Source organism: Stigmatopora nigra, chromosome 14 (assembly GCF_051989575.1).
Source record: "Stigmatopora nigra isolate UIUO_SnigA chromosome 14, RoL_Snig_1.1, whole genome shotgun sequence".
NCBI classification, from domain to species: Eukaryota; Metazoa; Chordata; class Actinopteri; order Syngnathiformes; family Syngnathidae; genus Stigmatopora; species Stigmatopora nigra.
In genome coordinates, this window is record NC_135521.1 from 10,780,941 (window position 1) to 10,799,594 (window position 18,654).

Consider the following 18,654-nt stretch of genomic DNA (forward strand, 5'->3'; position numbering starts at 1 on the left):
TGGATTTAGACAAAACTTCATCTAATGGCCTGACATTCCGTGTGGGAACGCGGTGAACACAGGCAGAGTAAATTCTATCAGCGTGTATAACTTCCTGACAAATAACGCTGACAGCATTGCACAGCTCAACAAACAGAAAACATGAATAATGCACTTACTCATGAGAATCAAGTCCAAATATGACAAGAGATGAGCCCACTGCAATTTGAATTGAAATAGTAGTATGTGATTAGGCTCAATGGAGAAATGAGGAAATTGCTTCCTTTACTTAGCATGCATATACAGTAGATAAAAACAAAAGAGAAAAATGGAAATATAGCTTTACCCTATGTGTGTGTTGTCTTAAACTATCACAACAACAACCATTCTAATAAGGCTTAGTCTTGATTGATGTTGACAGAGAGGTAGAACTAGGCAATTAATTGCTGGTGATTGATGACAGTGATAAAAATTAAGGTCAATCAGCCTTGACATTTCATCCCTCAGACCTGACGTAAATGTCTTTGTTATTGCAAATTCATATAAGAATTAGCGCTTTTTTCATTTGTTGTTTTTGACCTTGTATATTTGCTGTTGGATGTATTTCAAAGTATTAAGTACTGCTAATGATCTGGTTCTATGTACTTCATAAGTTAATACAAATTTAAAGTACTCTCTAATGTTTATATTTATATTCAACAGTTAAAAAATAAATAATAATCCAGTTTGAATACTAGGTTTTCTTTAATTTTCTTTTTCGGGATTACCAGATTTTCCAAAGAGGTTTTCATTTTATTAATTATTAATTTGCAGTGGTGCACTATTTACATTGAATATATTTATATATACCGGCAAATAAAATTAGCTTTATTTGGCAAAAAGTATAAATTATTTATAAAGTAAAAGTTTTAGGGAGGATGAATATAAGATGACAAGCTTACAAAGCAAAATGTCCACAAATGAATAATGCATTCCTCCATAAAATTCCAAATATTTTCATGTTAGTGCCAGTTGGGAATTATCTTCACACTAAACTTTGTTTTGAAACAATAAACTATAATCAAATTTTTAGGTTGTGATAAAGTAACACGAGCAGTTTTAGCATAAATGGTTTCATCCAGCTGTGTTATACAATTACAGCTGCTGAGCTGTGGATTTCTGTCCCTCTTTTTCCACATGATGGAATTGATATTGAATAGATATTGGATTTTACCAGAGCATGAAGTCAAATTAGTCTGTAAGTCTCACCAGCAAGGATATTATTCATGAATAGGCCTTTGAAATCATATTTACATTTATGTGACGGCAACGGATGACTGATGATTAAACCAAGCCTCTCCGCATTGTAGTCATATCAATATTCACTACAGTAAAGCCTGCTGACATGTCAAACAGTTTACAGTACTTGTCACCCCAGACATAGTTCAAATTCTTTTTTGTACATAGTATTGACTTGCTGTTTACTGCTTCCTGATAACTTAGAAAACATATTTTACTTGCACACCAGATTAGCTCTGGATAACAAGAACATTGCATATAAAAGCATTTATCTTGTACTTTTTCTGGAGGCATGGATTGGACGCCATTCGCTGTCAGTGGCAGTGAATGAGCTTCTATATAAATTACTCTCCTTTCACATTTTCTTTCGAGAAAACTGTCTCGTGTATGCTAAAAATCAATTACTTGGCTTGTCCTCTTGACACATGGGAACAGTCACCTTTGATTCCTTAATCATCAAGGGTATGTCAGTGTATAAAATGAAGCATAACCTCTCTTTCTTACTCACAATGGCTGCTATGAACAATGTAGCTGACTGTAGATCAACATCAAACTCTGGACTTCCTTGCTCCCAGTCTTTAAAGTATTTGCCCACACAAATTATCAATGGTTACGGAGAACGACAGCCGGGCGCATTTACCAAAAAAAAACTGTTATCCTTCCCTCCAGTGCCTTTTTTTTATTTAGAGACCCAAATATTGTGCTGTTCATTCATGACGCATGAAACCATGAACATCGTCAAGCAAAGCTTTTATCCAAAAGAGGACACTCAGTGGTTGTGAAAATGCTCCAAGCCTATTTTTAACTGAACTATTGCTTGAACCATGATGTGTATTTGTTATCGCTTTGTAACTGTGCTCACTGTGTTGTCCCTTTCTCTCTTGACTGGATGGCTTCCTAGAACCAGGACAAAAGCAGACGACTTTTCATAGGCATATGTTCCTTTTCAGATTGTGATCTTTGCATTCCAAAAAAAATTTGGACAGGAAAAAAAAGGCATACTTTGGGGAATACAGTGGTGCTTGTATTAATCCATGTCTTGAAGTTCAGCATGGTCAGACAGTGTTTTGTTTCCTCCTGTTTTTTGCCTTTTTTCAAGAGCTCCTTTGAGACAAACGAGTGGAGGTTACAGCAGCTGGCAGAGGGGAGGCTTGTTTTTGATAAGGGGAAACTTAACAGCCATTTTTAATCACCAGCTCCTTACATATATGGTTCACAGCAGCTGGGAGAGGAGGATCTGAGCCATGCATTAACCAAGGCAGATCGTAGATGAAGCCTTATTACTCTCTGGTACCATCCACATCCACACATTTGTCTTTTCCCTTAACAAGTCCCTCTCTAAATGAGGTCTTGTCTTTTTTTTTTATAGCTAGACTTGCCGAGGGTTTCCTTGCAAAGCCTGAAATAACGACTGCAGTGTAGTGAAGTGTGGAGGAAGTCAAATATGAAATAAGATTTGGACTTTTAGCAGCAGTCGGGAGTTTTAGAACCCTATCTTTAAAGTAAATGAGAAAGCCACATATTATATCGCTGCCACCCCTCCCACTTCAAAGGATTGGACATCTAGTGTAATTAATAAGGTAAACAGTGCATGACTAAGCCACCATAGCAATTATTTTAAAGTCAAGTGAGTATGCAGCAATGTAGTATAAAACATGTGTCGGAACTGGTATCAGAAAATGGCATGAAAATAACACTTAGATATTTTTAAAAATGAACATTTAGTGTTTAAATTAAGTTGTATTTTATTACTGTATAATGTTGACTATATTATTTTGAAAAAGCACATTCTCCTGTGTGAAATACAACTAGTATTGTTCAATATTTGCAGTTAAAATGTCAGATCTTAATATTCTGTCAAGAAAATTGTTCTGCATTTTGCTGCAGTGTCAGATAAAAGTAGAGTGGTCATGTCTAGATGAAAATGTTCACAGTTTGACCCTGACGTTGCGACACCGTATCATATATTATAAAAGTGGTATGCTGGCAAACTTCACCATCTATAGATTTGTCACCTGTGACATCTTTTTTTTTTCAACCGGAGCTTTTTCACCCGATGAAAACACAAAACGGACATCCAGAGATTTACGACACAGGCCATAATGTCCATAAGGAAAATGGCTGTAAAGATGTGTTGCTAGAGAGTGGGGGCGAGACTCCGAATCATTACTGACCTCAACCTATAACATTTCATTTTTCTTACTCTCCTATTTTCAGTTCAAGTATAGCGGTCCAGTGCAGGTGGCTTTAATGATTTCAGCTTTACAACTTTTATTTGAGAATGGAGAAAAAAAAAAGACTCCCACACAGACTAGAGTATTGAGGAGGAGACAAAAGGATACGATGCAACGATTCAAGGCTGGAACGGGTACCGCCCATTTGTGCACATCTTTAATGCAAATTTATGGTTCCCGCTGATTGCAGGCGGGACTGTTTTGCATATTACCTATCAACCCCTGAGGAGAGTGCGATTACTCATAGCTCTGTTCAATGGTTTGTAACTTGAGGAACTGCGTTTGCAAGTTGAAAAGAGGCCGAGTCAGCTTCTTTAGTGGAAATATTTTGCAAATGGAAACTCGATTGGGAACGTTTTGAATTTAAACGGACACTAAAAGAAACTATTTCTGTCTTAAGACCAATTCATTTATTATATCGACGTAATTCCAACATAGAGGCATTGGTAATGTTTGAGAAAAGGGTTAGAAAGAGTCTATAGGAATTATATTTCTGAAAAACAGAACCAACTTTAAAGGTGCACGTAATTTACCATGTGTTATTACCTCATTGAATCAGTTTGCTAGCTTTTTTTTATATGCCTCTTAAATTTCATCTATGAGGATGACAAAGCCGGCATTTCATTAAATCATGAAAAATATCTTTGCCTACTCTTCCTATTGGTTAATAATAACACTTCACTGTAACATCTTGAATCCTAAATCTTTAATTTGGGCAATATCTTGATTAATTTGTGCCATTAAATGTATGAACTGTATATCAATTGATGAGGAAAACGACCAAGGCACCTCTCATACACATAGAAGATGAAATTTTGCAATTAAATACCTGCCAAGTGAGGGCAGCACAATTGATTTTCTTTAAATATAGACTCCTTCACTTCTTATACTTGAGCACAAGGTTTCTCATGTATGAGAGTAGCACTCTGTAATCGTTATGTGCTCAGCGCCTCATTCTACGGAGATCTCTTCACTATAAACTATGGGGAAATGTTACGCTGTTGGATTGGCTGCAATTTCCTGAAATAGACAGCAGTCTTTTTGTTTATATCCCATTGTTAATGATTGTAGCTCCTCAGCCCAGGTCCAATCTGTCTAACTTTTATAAGAAGAAACTTGAAGATAAGAGATTTTCATTAAGTGTTAGTGATGCACTGATAGGGAACTTTAATGAAATCAGCCGTATCAGGGAATGCTATGAAATAACACGCTGATCCGATGCAATATGAATATTTTTGAGCAATTTCTGTCCTTTCCAAAATGATGATAAAGTCTAAATGGTTGACCAAAACCATGATAGCCATTATTTTCCATTAAGTTAGTATTCAAAGTGAGACAAACATATACATATGTATTTAAAAAAACTACATGTTAAAGGTTTAGATTGGTTTAGAAGAGTTTTAGGACCCAAAAATTTAAAATACTAGTAAGTATACTGACTTGTGACATGAGGTACTTTTAAGATTTGTTATCAGGGGATTATGGAAATGATTGATTGACTGAGAAACCTCAGTCTGAAATATATAATCCTTTCATCACAGTTTCTAAAAACACACACTCCCCACATCTACCATATTAACGGGCTTTTCTAAAAGACTTTTCACTTGCCGTAAGTCGAAGCTTTTACAGGTTTACTTTCACGTTATGACTTTCAAAGCGTTTATTCCAGTGATTTAAAGTTGCGAAGTATATAGGCCAATTAACAATCTTTGTAAATAAGTTTCAGGGCACAGCATAGTCCAGTATTAACTAGTTTTTTATTTAAATGAGTTTAGCTGGGGTGCAGCTATAAAGCAAAGCCAGCCTTACCCAATTTGGCAAACTAGATTTTTGGTAGTTCCACCCTGCCTCCCGGAACTTATGTTATTAATATATAATATATAAAATGGGTTGCATACCTCAATAAATGTTGAGCAAGCATTTTGTCCTAAATACCATAGCAAAAACTGATGGGATATTGCATGATACAACAAGATACACATTGTACATATATGTATAGATATGGATGGATGATTTGAGTAGAAATATGTATGCTACAGTGTTGCTTCTATTTACACAGTTTCTTGTTATGTTGCAGTACTTTTGATTCAATTAACCTTTATGGCAGGTCAAGTGGAAAATAAAGTGAGTGGGGGGGAAAGCCGCCATAATTTAAGTTGTAGTACATCAATATTTTGATATAAAATGCTCCTTATCAAGATAGATTATTTCAGTATTACACAGTACTAGGTAATTTCTTTGCTCTTCAATTATAGTGTAAATTTGTTATTCTCAGCATTTGTACAATAAACGTCCAAATGTTGCTGTCTTTAGTGGAGTGGCTCAATAAAGCAAGATGCTGGTGCAATATAATAAATGATGGTGCTGCTATGGGGGCGTGTTTTTGCTAGTTTGACATTATGAGTGAAAAAAGGGGCGAGTGCACCAATTAGTCACTGAGAGCTGCTGCCGTGCACTCTTAAAAGTGGTCACAGAGTACATTCAGGAAAGAAAGTGGATGAGTGGGCTGACAATCACACAATGAGCTAAACATTAAAATTATGCTGGTACATTAAGAAATGATTTACATTAAATGCATTTTTTTAGAATGCAATATCCTTTTGCATACTTTCAATTTTTGGGAAATATATGGGGTTTTATTTGCAATGTAAAAAGCAATATATGATGAATTGTGAGGTATTTATGTAGTATTTTGAAAATGCTGCATAATGTCCTATTTTGTTGTCACTATAACTATCTTTATAGAGGAAAATTAGTCCAGTAAATATGTTTCTCAGTACTTACGTGCAACTGAAATGTCACATTATTTCTGTGTTCTGGTGGAAATTGGACCGAGTCCAGTTCCTGCATTGAAGTTGAATCTGTGACCTTATAGCATGTGTAATTTGGCATTTTAGGAGATTTGATTAATCAATGACCTTTGCTATGCTGCCTTTGTGTGAAGATGTGCACAGCATGTTGGCATCAGTAATATATTTAAAAAAAAAAACCTGCTGCAGGTATTTAAGGAATATATTCATGGAGAAAGTAACTTTATTGCCTTTGCAAAGGTCATTTTATTGGGGAAGCCAAAAAGGGGAAACTACATGTAAAGTTGTTCTTTAATGTGGATCCTACTTAGAGTAGTAAATACCAAGGTGAGGAAATATGGTCCCTTGAAAAGTGTGAGGCATATTTATACTTGTAATTACGAACTGGTAACACCATTAAACTTTTTGGATGTAAATACTCTCCAACTAAAGTTAAAAAATGGTAGTCAAACCATATTCCTATTATATCAAGACTAAATATACTGTATCATATGATAAAATCAAATCTAGGAGGCAGTTATATTAGGGAAAAGCCCATTTGACATGAGGCTTCAGACAGTCCTGTGTTATCTCAGCTAGTACAGAAGATCCATCAAGTCAGTTACAAGGTTGGTGCCTCATTGATTTGACTTGTTTTCCCCACAGATTAGATCACAGTGAATACCAAGGCCTTGTCAGTCCCTTGAACTGTGTCTGGGTGCTTCAGTTTATTTCTGACCAACTGTCACGTGGACATTTGAGAATTAGCATCTAGGAAAAAGTTACCATGAAATGTCTACTGCAAAGTTCAGTTATGACAAAGTGCCGATTACATGAATGCAGATTGGATGAACTAAGGTCGTAGAAGTTATTTTACATTTAAAATAATGCCAAGGTGGGGGCCTTATAAGTTGGTATTCATTATAAGGTGTTGGCAGATTGGGTTCAATGATTAGTTCCTCACCCAACTGGAATAATAGTGCCTACAGTGACACAATATCCAGCAATCAGATAATGGCATATCAATGCCAGCTTCTGCTGTGATGTAAAAAATAATACTAATAATTGTATTACAATTGCTTTCAGCACGGGGAAGAAAAATAATTTGGTTAGTTGATGTAGTGCATTTTCTGGTATAACAATTGTTGTCTTTACCTAATTTTAATGAATGAATTCCTCTAAAACGTGAAAAATGCTCTCAGAGGCCAAAATGTTGTTTCCTTGTCTATTTGTTCAATTTAACATCAATTTGGTAAATTAGCTTAACTCATAAGCTGATCCACCTATTTCTTATTATTTCCCGATACTTCCATTTTAGTGGGTGTATTGCGGACTCTTATCATAATAGATTGGGTATTGGTGCAAAACCAGTTTGTGTTTGCACAGACGTAGGCCAAGATTGTGCCTGCTTTAGTGTGGTATAATTTAAAATGAATGGCAGTTTCATGAGCAAAAAAATAACTAGTGTGAGCTTGTTAGTAGAAAAATTGACAGTATAAGCTTATTAATGTCCTATCTTTGCCGATTCCTGGTATTGGAACTGTTCTATGCAGTGGTGCTGAAAAATGTTCGAACATATTTTGCATAACATCAGGATGTTTTTGACCTTGAGCTTTTTTTGCTGCATGAAAAACTAGCTGGAATTTGAAACCAGACGAATGAAAATGGATGATTTTTCGATTTCAGCACAGCATGAGTGCCAGAACAAACTCGACAGACATGTAGTTATTATGTAAACAGAACGCCTTAATTAGTTGCTTGTCTTCCTTATCGCCAACTCGCACAGTTAGGTAATCATGTATGCTGTCCTAGGGTGCAAACATTAAGACGCAGGGTAAATAATGATGAGGTTTCTCAAGGTCTTTACAGATGGTGCTGGGGATTAAAAAACTAGTTTTTCTTACAGTGGTGTTAAGCAGGACTTGTTTTATTTTGCCATACATGGCATTTGTATGAAGCAAATCTAACAAGGTATGTTCAATAAAACTTTAAGATGTGAATACTCATGTTTTGCGGCCATTGATGGTGTCCAATTCATTTTGAAAGGGCCCTAAATGGCAGTCTATGAGTTAATAAGGAAGTCAACCTAAAAAAAATTCTAACGTTTATCTTTAAAATTTAGCATACAGTTTTTTGTTGTAATTTGCACCCATTTAGTACAATAAAGGCTTTGTTTCCCCCTGCTAATAACATGGTTTATATGAGCATAGATTCCGATTATTATCGTCATTTTGTTTGTTACACTTGCAGGTGGTACATCCAAGATAGAAAATTAAAATTCAGTGACACGAGCTGCTTTCAGTGCTGCTGATTACTCGTTTGTTATCAAGCACTGTGTTTAATGTTCCAAACATTGCACGGTGTCAATCATTGGCTTCTCAGCTCAAACACTGAAGCAAATTTGCAGATGTTCTTGTTCTTACAATGTAATTTCAAGGAATTGTTTCTGCACAACTAGGGCGCCACAGTCGGAATATGAAGCTTAATATCAAATTGCTAACAGCTGGGTCATATAGATATGGACCACTCTGGAGTTATGTGGGTTTAAATTCACTTCATTCTGCAGAATTTCATTTAAAATTCAGGTGCATCTAACAACTCCATAAGACACATTCTTGAGTTTATTTGAATAAAGCACGTAGAGTGCCAAAAGCAGCTGCAACAGTGAGGATCTAAAAGGTGCCAAGTAGAATATTGACTATAAAAAAACTGGAAACCTGCATATATTTTATCTTCCTCCCGGATAAAAAGCCGAGCTTTTAGCTCCCATAACTTTGTTAAGCACATTTCAGTGGTTGAACTCAAATTTTCCCCCCTTATAGTGCTTTTAATGTCCTCATTAAGGCGGCTATGCAGTGAATAACAATTAAAGAGTGTTAAAGGAATTCAGCAGATAATGAATAAGTACAGAATGAAAGCTGGCGCATCAAGGTTTTTAAAGCCCTGATTGGAAATTAATTTTACTCTAATTATTAAACCTAAAGGGGGAAATTCTAACAAATGTACAGTGCCTATTTTTTGGGGGGATACATGTTTGTATTCTGATCATGAAAACTACACAGAAATCATTAAGCTTGCCCATCTTAAGGTTTTGGTGAGCTTAACTATAGCCTTTAAAAAAGAACAACAAAAAGGGAAAATGTTGGTCATTTTAGTCTGTACAAGCGGATGTCAAAGGGTATCTTGTCTTATCTTATTGGATCATTTGTCATTTAAAATATTTAGTTCATTGGCCACTATGGAGATGAGTTTTTGAATGTGAGAAAGCCCTTCGCTTCTGAAGTCACTGTATTGGTTCCATATCACTGCTTTAAATCCTAAAGGAATTGTGTCTCCTTCATAAATAATGCTCCTGAAATATGACTTCTTCTTTACTCTTAAGACCAATTTAATAGAAAAGTCTCTGACACAATACACAGGAAATGAATTTCCAAAACCTTATAGAGACCTTGGACAGGCAAGATGGAGGGGAAAAGGTTTTGGAGATATTCCCTGAGCTGCCAACCATTTGGATGTCAAGAGTAAATCCCATCACTAGTTCTAATACATGAGAATATTCACAAGAAAATGTAATCTAAAAGAATGTTTGGGCATATTTGAATTTATATTAAGGACATGTAGATCCACTATGTTGTTGTTGGAACTAATATGAAGCCGTATCATGATATGGCAAGTGACATTTCATGTTATTTGCAAACTAATGAGTTGATTACCCACAATATCACAAGAACCTCCCTAGGGGCCTTTTTGCTTTGAATGAATACATTTAAGTCAGATCTGATTCTTGTTCAAGTGTTTATTAAAACACTCCAGAAAGTCCTCCCGGGTAAGATTAATAAACATGTTGTTTCCTGTGATTTAAGTATATCCTATAACTACATCATTGGGAGTATTTAAAAATGAAACTTATTTTGACTAGTACATTTATGGATTTGCTTAAATATAGTGTTTGGCATTCTGGAAAAAAACAATAATAACGAATATACTTGTGAGTTGGGAAAAATAAAAATGAGCTTGCTTGAATCCATAACCTTTGATTTTTTTTTTTTTAGGTATGTGATAAAATACAATAGTTTTTGACGTCTCATAGCAATTACATGGACTTGCTAACATCTAACATTTGAAGTGTGTATAACGAACTATGTTTTTGACATATGTTGTTGACATAATAAGAATAATGTAAAATAATGACCCCCCAAAAATAAAGTATTCTTTCATTCTTCCTCATTTGCATCCAAACGGGCCCACCTAAAAATATGATGCAAATGTCATTCAGTCTAGAGCTGCACCTAAGGAGCTTTTCTTTCACTTCCTGATTGGAATAGCAAGCCATAACACAATCCAGCTTCAATGACCAAGTACTGAAGGCTTAGACCCACAAGCATGCTAGAAAGAATAGACATTATTCTAAACAAAATTGGCTGAGTAAACGTGTCAGTGTACAAGAGGTGAAATGCCTTGTAAAATAACCACAGCTATCCAGTTGTAATCAATTCAAAGTCCTGAGAACTACACTAAAACAGTGCAATCGCCAATTAACTGATCTGGTCTCAATATCAGGCTCATTATGTCCCACTTAACCATCCATCCAGCCGTTTTCTGTACCACTTATCCTATTCCATTAATGGGAATTATGATAGATACTATGTATATAATGGATCATAGATAAAACTGTGATTCTTGAAGTGTAGGTGAGCCAAATTCTGAATTTGTCAGATTTTTGTGCTGTGATTTAAAAGTATAGTATTTTAGAAATACAGTATAACATTTAGCATCTGTGTTGCTGTTCTGACCATGAATAAACGGGGATCTCAACAAAAAATATGTAGTACAATTACAGTTCTAGTATCCCAAGGCACACCAGATTACATAGTGTGTGAAAATACTTTTTTATAAGGCAATTAAATACCTCACTGCAGTTTTCTTGTTAAAAACAAGTTTTCAGCAGGGAACAACGATTTGAGGTATGAAGGGTCATATATCTGCAGGAAATTGTTGTAGCTAATATTTTACAATATTGACTACTACGAATAATAATATTTTGGTCTAATAGGGCAGTTTTATGAGTCTCTAAGAGAAACATCAGTTTTTCATTGGCAGAGTTTAATAGAATTATTCAAAATGAACATTAAAACAGTATTTTTCTTTTTTGCTTTCCAACAGATTTCTACATTACAGAATTGTGTGGAAGAACCTTTAAGGGGTCAACCCTGTTGACAAAGAAACTTTCAATCAAGACTCAATCACTGTAAGTACACAATTTCTCCCTTTTTTTAAACCCACATGAAGCAAAATACTCCACAAGTATAAAAGGATTTACGGCACAAGGAGACAGAGAACCATTCAGCATGTCTAATCAGCCTCCCATTCATGTATTTGAAATGTGGGATGGAACCAGAGTACCCTGAGAAAACCCACACAGGACAACCAACAAACTCCACACAGGTGGACCAAGCTGGATTTGAACCCAGGTCCCCCACTGTGAGACCGACATGCTAACCATTCAGCCACCCGGGCGACAGAATGTAAATCATTTCACAAAAATATGTCCCTCAAAAAACATTAAATAGTTTGAGGATTAGTTTCAAATATGGCATCAAACAATAGCCTCAGGTTGCTTATAGAATAGCCCAGTGTTGCGTTAATGTACTACAAGCTTTCTCATTTAAAACTAATCGCTCTTAATTATTCCCTTGACCCCTCATCCACCCCTATTTTCAGTCCCTTTTCTACTCATGGCCATTAAGCAAGTCATACCCCATAAAAGGTTATGAACTCTCCCTATTGTGTTGATATTGACAACACAGCAGCATTTTGGCATTGGGAATGTATGTGAGCTTTATGTCACTTATGCAGCTTTTGCTCACATCTGCAATTCTGCATTGATCCGTCAGACAGTCAGTGAGTGAGCACAAAGCTGATGCAGACTTCTGGGTTCTGTAGTGGTGGTGGTGGTGGGGGGGTCCATCAGCCAGTGGCCATGGCCATAACTGTGAATGATTGCAGTCAATACAGCAATCACAATGTGCTGCAGTCATCAGCCGCTGCGAGCAAATACACACACTGCCTGCTGCATGTGATTGATAAAGCAATTTGGTTATAATAATGGAGACACTTTTATTTTTCTATTTCCATAAAATATCTTAAATATAATTTTAAGACAAGGCCAGGAGATGAATCCCCATGTTGTTTTAATACCGCATGGCATACTAAACACAGTGTTTGGCAAAAACTAAATCTTAATTAGCATATGAAACACTGCATTAACAAATATACTGTTTATCCCTGCAGCTCTTCGGGATTATAATCTACTCTTGGGGCCACTTTTTTCTTCTCTGTCTCAGAGTGGTACTTGTTATGCTAGTTAGAAGCCCTTCTATGATGCACTAATGTATTTCTCATGCATGTGGGTCACTATCAGAAAGCAGTGTCAAGTAAATAAAAAAAGACTACAAAAGCACTGCCCTGCTGACTTCATAAGTAGTGTGCAAGTGCTGTTTGGCAGAGATTGGAGCTGTTAAGGCAAAAGTTTCACTAAACAGTGTTTTCTGCTGTTACGCAAATAGATTTTTGTATCCTCCTGCGATGAAAGCCTCACACTTTGCAGAGGTTTGAACAAACAGCCACTGAATGCAAATGGCCACAGAGGAACTAAGAAAGAAAATACAGCTGCAATGAAGAAAAATAACCTAAACTGCTTCAGGAAGACTATATACAGAGATTCTGCCATTTGAGGGCTGTCCTATTCCAAACATTGATGAGTTTGGTTCCCACCTGAATGGAACTGTCTTTGGTTTACAGGATTTGTTGTAAAGTCTTTTGATTTACTCAGTACCCGGAGACTGTCATGCCATCATAAACTCTTGATGAACTCTTGGGTTTGATTTAATACAATCCCACATAGCTGGCACAAGCAGATTGACGCTTGGCATCATTATTCAGCAGGTTTTTACCCCATACTTCAAATCAGTGCATTCTTAAGATCTGCCTTTTCAAACAAAACAAGTGTGTGCTACACCAGGCTGAAGGTTGCCCTCTTCTGACTCACTCTAAAACTTGAGGCAAAATAAATCTGGAATAAATAATCACTCCTGATATATATTAAAAATAATAATAATAATAATAATCAGCCAACAAGGATTGATACCTACTGGCCCATGCATATTTACTACCAAGTTTCAAGACAATTGATACACATAAACTGGGGGAGTAGCATTTTAAAATTAGTTTCCATAAGAACAACTACTATTTGAATGGTGACTAAGCGATCTATTAATCATAATTAGATTGACTTCTAGAAGAAGATTGAACATTTCCTTCATCTTTGCTCATTGACAATGCCGTGTACGTTGTATTCTATATGTTGTAATAATGTATTGAGTATGGCAGGGGGATTTCAATATTCTGTATCTCTTCCAATTATTTCCTGAGACACAGCTGAGTTACTTGTCTCACCAAGACACGGTTAGTGTAGAAAAATATTATATAAAATTATAGGGCCTCTTATCTGAAATTAACGAGACACGGCCTTGTAGTATCAAAAAAATGAGACAGAAGTCTACTTGTTCAATACCCTGAAGAGCCTGTACTGAGGGACAAGACAAGAACTTGATCAACCAAGATTGTGGCACAGTGGGGAACAGCATGTAAAAAAATGGTGGAGACTACTGTGTCTAAACGAGAAATTTGCACTTTAGGCATCACACTCAAATGGTTTTCACTGAGGAAAATTGGATTTGGGACAGCACTCCAAATGCAAGTTGAAGTTCGAAGTGATGGAATTGGAAATGTTCGTGGAAGAGCCAAACTTCTCCTGAGCAATCATTAATGGGAGTTTTGTGACTAGTCGGTTCCTGGTTCTATCAGAAGCAACAAAACTGCATTGCCAAATACAAAATAGATGTTTATTTTTGTCTCTGATACTTCATAAAGGTATACCAGTGGTATGCAGAAATGTAATATTGTTTCTGCGCTTTGTATTGTTTGTTTGATGATGCACACAAAACACAAGAATATAATGAAACACTTTACATAATAATCAAATTTGGAGTTTGAACTAATTGACAGCAAGTCGACCTTGCAATGAGGATAAGAGCTTATTTATAAACATTGAGAGCGAGAGTAAATATGCTATGCAAATAAATTCATTTGAAAATGGTTTTGCTAATTCTTGCTGATCTACTAGAACCTTATCCCTGATTACACAGAGTAGTCCATCAACTTTCTATTTTGTTGAATGAAAGAGCTTGTTTGTCACTCGTAACTACACCAAAGAAAACAATTTAAAATCCCACAGTAAGAATACATTTTTTTTCAATCTCCTCCCACTTGTCTCGCTCCACTATCTGTATCATCTAATCGCAAATCATATTTTGGCACCTTAACTACTTTGCAGACAGTCGCAACTTGTAAAACTGGTCAGAATCCAAAAAACAATATTTCCTTCAGGGTTACTACAATACACCATTACAAAACTTTTGCTACTCCTTTAATTTTTGTCTCATTTCATCAGTAGTATAGTTCATTATACCTTTTAAATGTGGTGAATGGCTAACTGCTGGTTACATATACACAGAGCATACTCTAACTGTACTATTTTATTCATTTGAATTCCATTGAGTTAGTTTTTATAAAGATTGTATGATTTATTATCATATAAATAATGCAGAATTATTAAAAAAACGTTAGTATTTGAATTTTTGAGACCAAAATTGTGACTTGCCAGAAAATTCCAACTTTTAAATAGCTGTCAATCATAGCCACTTGTTATTTTTTTCCAGTGTTATGGTTCCCTTCCCTCCATCTGCGGATGAAACTGTTCTGTCTGTTCTGTTCACTTGCAGTATGATGATGGAGAATGCCGATTAGCTTGCAGTAGACATTGCACACAGTGGATTTTCTTATCGCACGTCCCTTGAGCTGACAGGCTCAGGCTCACTGAGGCTGCCTCTCTTTTGCATGTTCAGATTGGAGATGACAGTTCTCTATGGACACTAAGCCTAACTTCTGCTACCATGTAACTCTACTACCCGACACTGTGGTAAACAATATGGCAGATGTTTCATGTGCGAATGGATCATGTAAATATGTCTGACACGGCAATCAGTCTTAGGATGCAAGCCTCTCCACATTGAAATGAAATCAATTCACAGGCCTGAGTATGAATTTAGAATGTGTGTGTGGAGTCTTACAAGTGCACATCAGTCGGTGCGATCATTTCTAGGCTCATCAAAGTGGTCCTCGTCGACAGTCACAACACTGTCTCCCAATAAGTGCCGCCTGACATGGCACTGCAACTAAATATGAAGAAGGGTCCCTCAAAAAGGTAATTAGCAATTCTGTGAATTTCATCATCTTGACATCCATTTTTCTCCCGGAAAAAAGAAACAGAAAATCGCATAAAAGGCTTGAAAGCCGATTGTAATGGATTTTGAACGAAAGGAAAAAAAACAGAGATGAATCATGACTGTGCGGCAGAAAAATTGATGCATTTCCCCTTTACAGCCGCTACTATTGAAATCTACAGTTTATTTATTAAGCAGGGAAAAGCTAATGGGTTTCCATTTCTGAAAAAAAATAAAAAAAATAGCCTCATCTTCACTATGATTTCTAACACACAATGCAAACCATTAACCAAAGATTAGTAGTTTTCTAAAATCAATTACATTTTGTTTTAATATTTCTTGGTGTGTTGGTTTGTTTGTTAGTTTTTATTAAACGACAGCGCTATAAAAAAACCTATCCAGGCCAACCAAACAATCAGTGTTATTTACACACACGCATAATGAAGTATTTTATGTTACCACTAAGCAAAATATATACAAGTACATTGGCAGCCACTCAATTCTCGCGCTCTCAAATGTGGCATCGTTAACACAACCAAGCAAAGTAATTTAATACAGTACGTGGCTTGCTAGAAGTTTGAAGTTAATAAGGTATAAGCCACCCAGCAGAACCCGCTTGCACAGACTATTAAATAACTTACTGCATGATAAATGTATTGGCCTTGTGAAGCAGGTTTAGTGAGGATATTTGTAACAAGGTAGTACTACCAGAGTACTATACTCGAGTAATGAACCCAAAAGGGGAAAGGCCTTGAAACAATTGGCACAACATCATGTTTTTCTATTAATTTACTTGAACAAAAGAGCTACAATTTTTGATTTTGACGTACGCTTTACTACTTTCCCACTACAAATACAGCATCTTTTTATCAACAAATCCGTCATGCACGCAATGTTTCCCGCGTTTTTAGCATAATGGCCTTTGCAGCAATCCAAAATCCAAGTGACAAATACTCATGTAACCTTACCTAAACAAAATGCGCAAACTAAAAGCCTTTTGTTGAACTTCCTGTAGCCGTTTGTACACCCAATTACTCATAACCTGTGGCCATCTAATTCCTCCGAGCCACAGCTGCAGCATTGAACACACACACAATCCTCTGCTTTTCTCTCCACGTTGCCATGACGACACCTGTCCTTAGGACTATGCAAATTAATAATCGAGCACACCACATTTTGGTTGTTTAGAAGGAAACGATTGTAACGTGTACCAACATGAAATTTCTACCCTACTTGTACGACAATATGGCTTCCACGCAACACTTGGAACACGTGTTGTTCTTGTTGGAATCTGCAGATTTGAAGACTATTTTTGTGTCAGGGATTAATTATTCTGTTAATCTTTATATGACATGCTTTGTTTTGGTAGCACAGACACATCTGCCCGCCTCTGAGTCTGTCCTGGAGACGCAAATGCTTTTTGGAGCATGAAATAAGCTTTCCTTGGAAGCGATGACGGGTATAGCAACTAATGTCCCCTGCTATTTCTTAATTAAGTACATGCAGCTCTCATCTTCAAATTGTAAATGTCACCTCTGGGTTGCCTAACGAATAATTCACTCATTCCTATTGGTTTCTGGCCTGAGCTGGTCAACAAAAAACGTTTGGGAGATGTAATTCAACACTCTGCTGCCATCTTAATCAGCCTTTGAAAGTGAAGGTCACGATGTCAGGCCATTGACTGTGAAAAGTGGAGAACTTTCTTGAAATGGGAAAATGGGAAAATCTGCTCTTTCCTCACCTTTTGCTCAGACTTATGTTGCTCTGTATGGAAGCATGCATACTCTACGCATGTATGTGTGGGTGGAAATCTTGTCTGGTTCAAACAAAGATGATATGATGAACTCATGTTTCCACTCTGTGTGTGTGTGTGTGTGTGTGGTGTTGTAAATTAAATTGTGAGAAGCCGGGTTTGACACATTGGTGTTCAGCATCCGTTTGCCTCAAAACTATTTGACCACACATACAAATTGCTTCTGGACTTCCTGATACTTTCAGAATAGAACCACTCTCTCTATCCTATTCATTATTGTTAATACAACGGTTCATATATAATCTATTTATTTAAAATCATGTATGAAGTTATGAAGATGTACAATTTGATGGTAACCCAAATTCTGATTTACCAAGGTCTTCAGTCTACTGAGGGCTATATACACTGCAGACTAAAGTAGTAATTGTTAATTACTGATTTGCAATTATCAACTTGAAGAGGAAGCAGTTTTTATGTAGTGTAACAAGAAGCTGCAGCCTATTTTGATGATAACCTCTAATTTGTCAGTTCAGGTCATATTTAAAAAGATATGTAAAATAGAGGTATTAGACGTTTCAAACTGCATGACAGAAATCTGATCAATGGCTAACACAGAAATATCAATTAGAATTGATCTCCAGGTATATATATATAGCCCTAGACCTAAAATTATGCCAAAGTTGTACTTCAACCTCACAGAAATATACAATCTTACAATTACAATGTCCTCGACCTACAAGGTTTAACTTTACAAAGCCCATGCCTAATTTGCCCTCAAGTCCTCTGCACTATAGTCCCTTTTTAGTTACTGCAGAGTGCTTATTTAGGCACTGGGAGTGCCTTTTTGTCCCTCTTTTCTTTTCCATTATGGCCCTAAAGAAGAACACTGGGTTTTCTAGGTTCAGCCCAAAGAGTAGCAATCACCATGGAAACGGAGTTCAACATTATGAAAAGAAAAGAGAAAGGAAAGATACTGACGCACGTCGGTTATATTAGATATGCTGCGTTCAGATAAGCGAAGTGAAACCTTTCAAAAATGCCTTACTCGGCGATGAATCCAGTTTTGTGGTCACATAGACCTGACGTCATCAACAGTCAGTCAAACAACTTCTGGTTCACATAACTTAAAATAAGGACAGACACAAAACTCCAACAATTTCTACAGTATCCACAGTAGAGACTTATTGTTCCTCATGCAATATTGATTTGATATGAAACTGGGGATATTTGTTAGCTCAAAGCTATACAGTAAGAGTCAGAGCTTTACTTGGTATCAC

The 18,654-nt window shown here is 36.3% G+C and overlaps 2 protein-coding genes across 3 annotated transcripts in view; one reads left to right on the forward strand and one right to left on the reverse strand.

The window, feature by feature from the left end:
* The window catches only part of LOC144207118 (uncharacterized), an 85,859-nt gene that overhangs the window by 45,812 nt on the left and 21,393 nt on the right, over positions 1–18,654 (reverse strand). The gene's annotated exons all lie outside the window — the stretch shown is intronic.
* Positions 1–18,654, forward strand: part of frmpd3 (FERM and PDZ domain containing 3) — a 47,251-nt gene that overhangs the window by 7,818 nt on the left and 20,779 nt on the right. For both annotated transcript variants that reach the window (XM_077732363.1, XM_077732365.1), the window contains exon 2: positions 11,444–11,528. The gene's annotated coding sequence lies outside the window, so the exon portion shown is untranslated. The remainder of the gene's footprint in view (positions 1–11,443; positions 11,529–18,654) is intronic.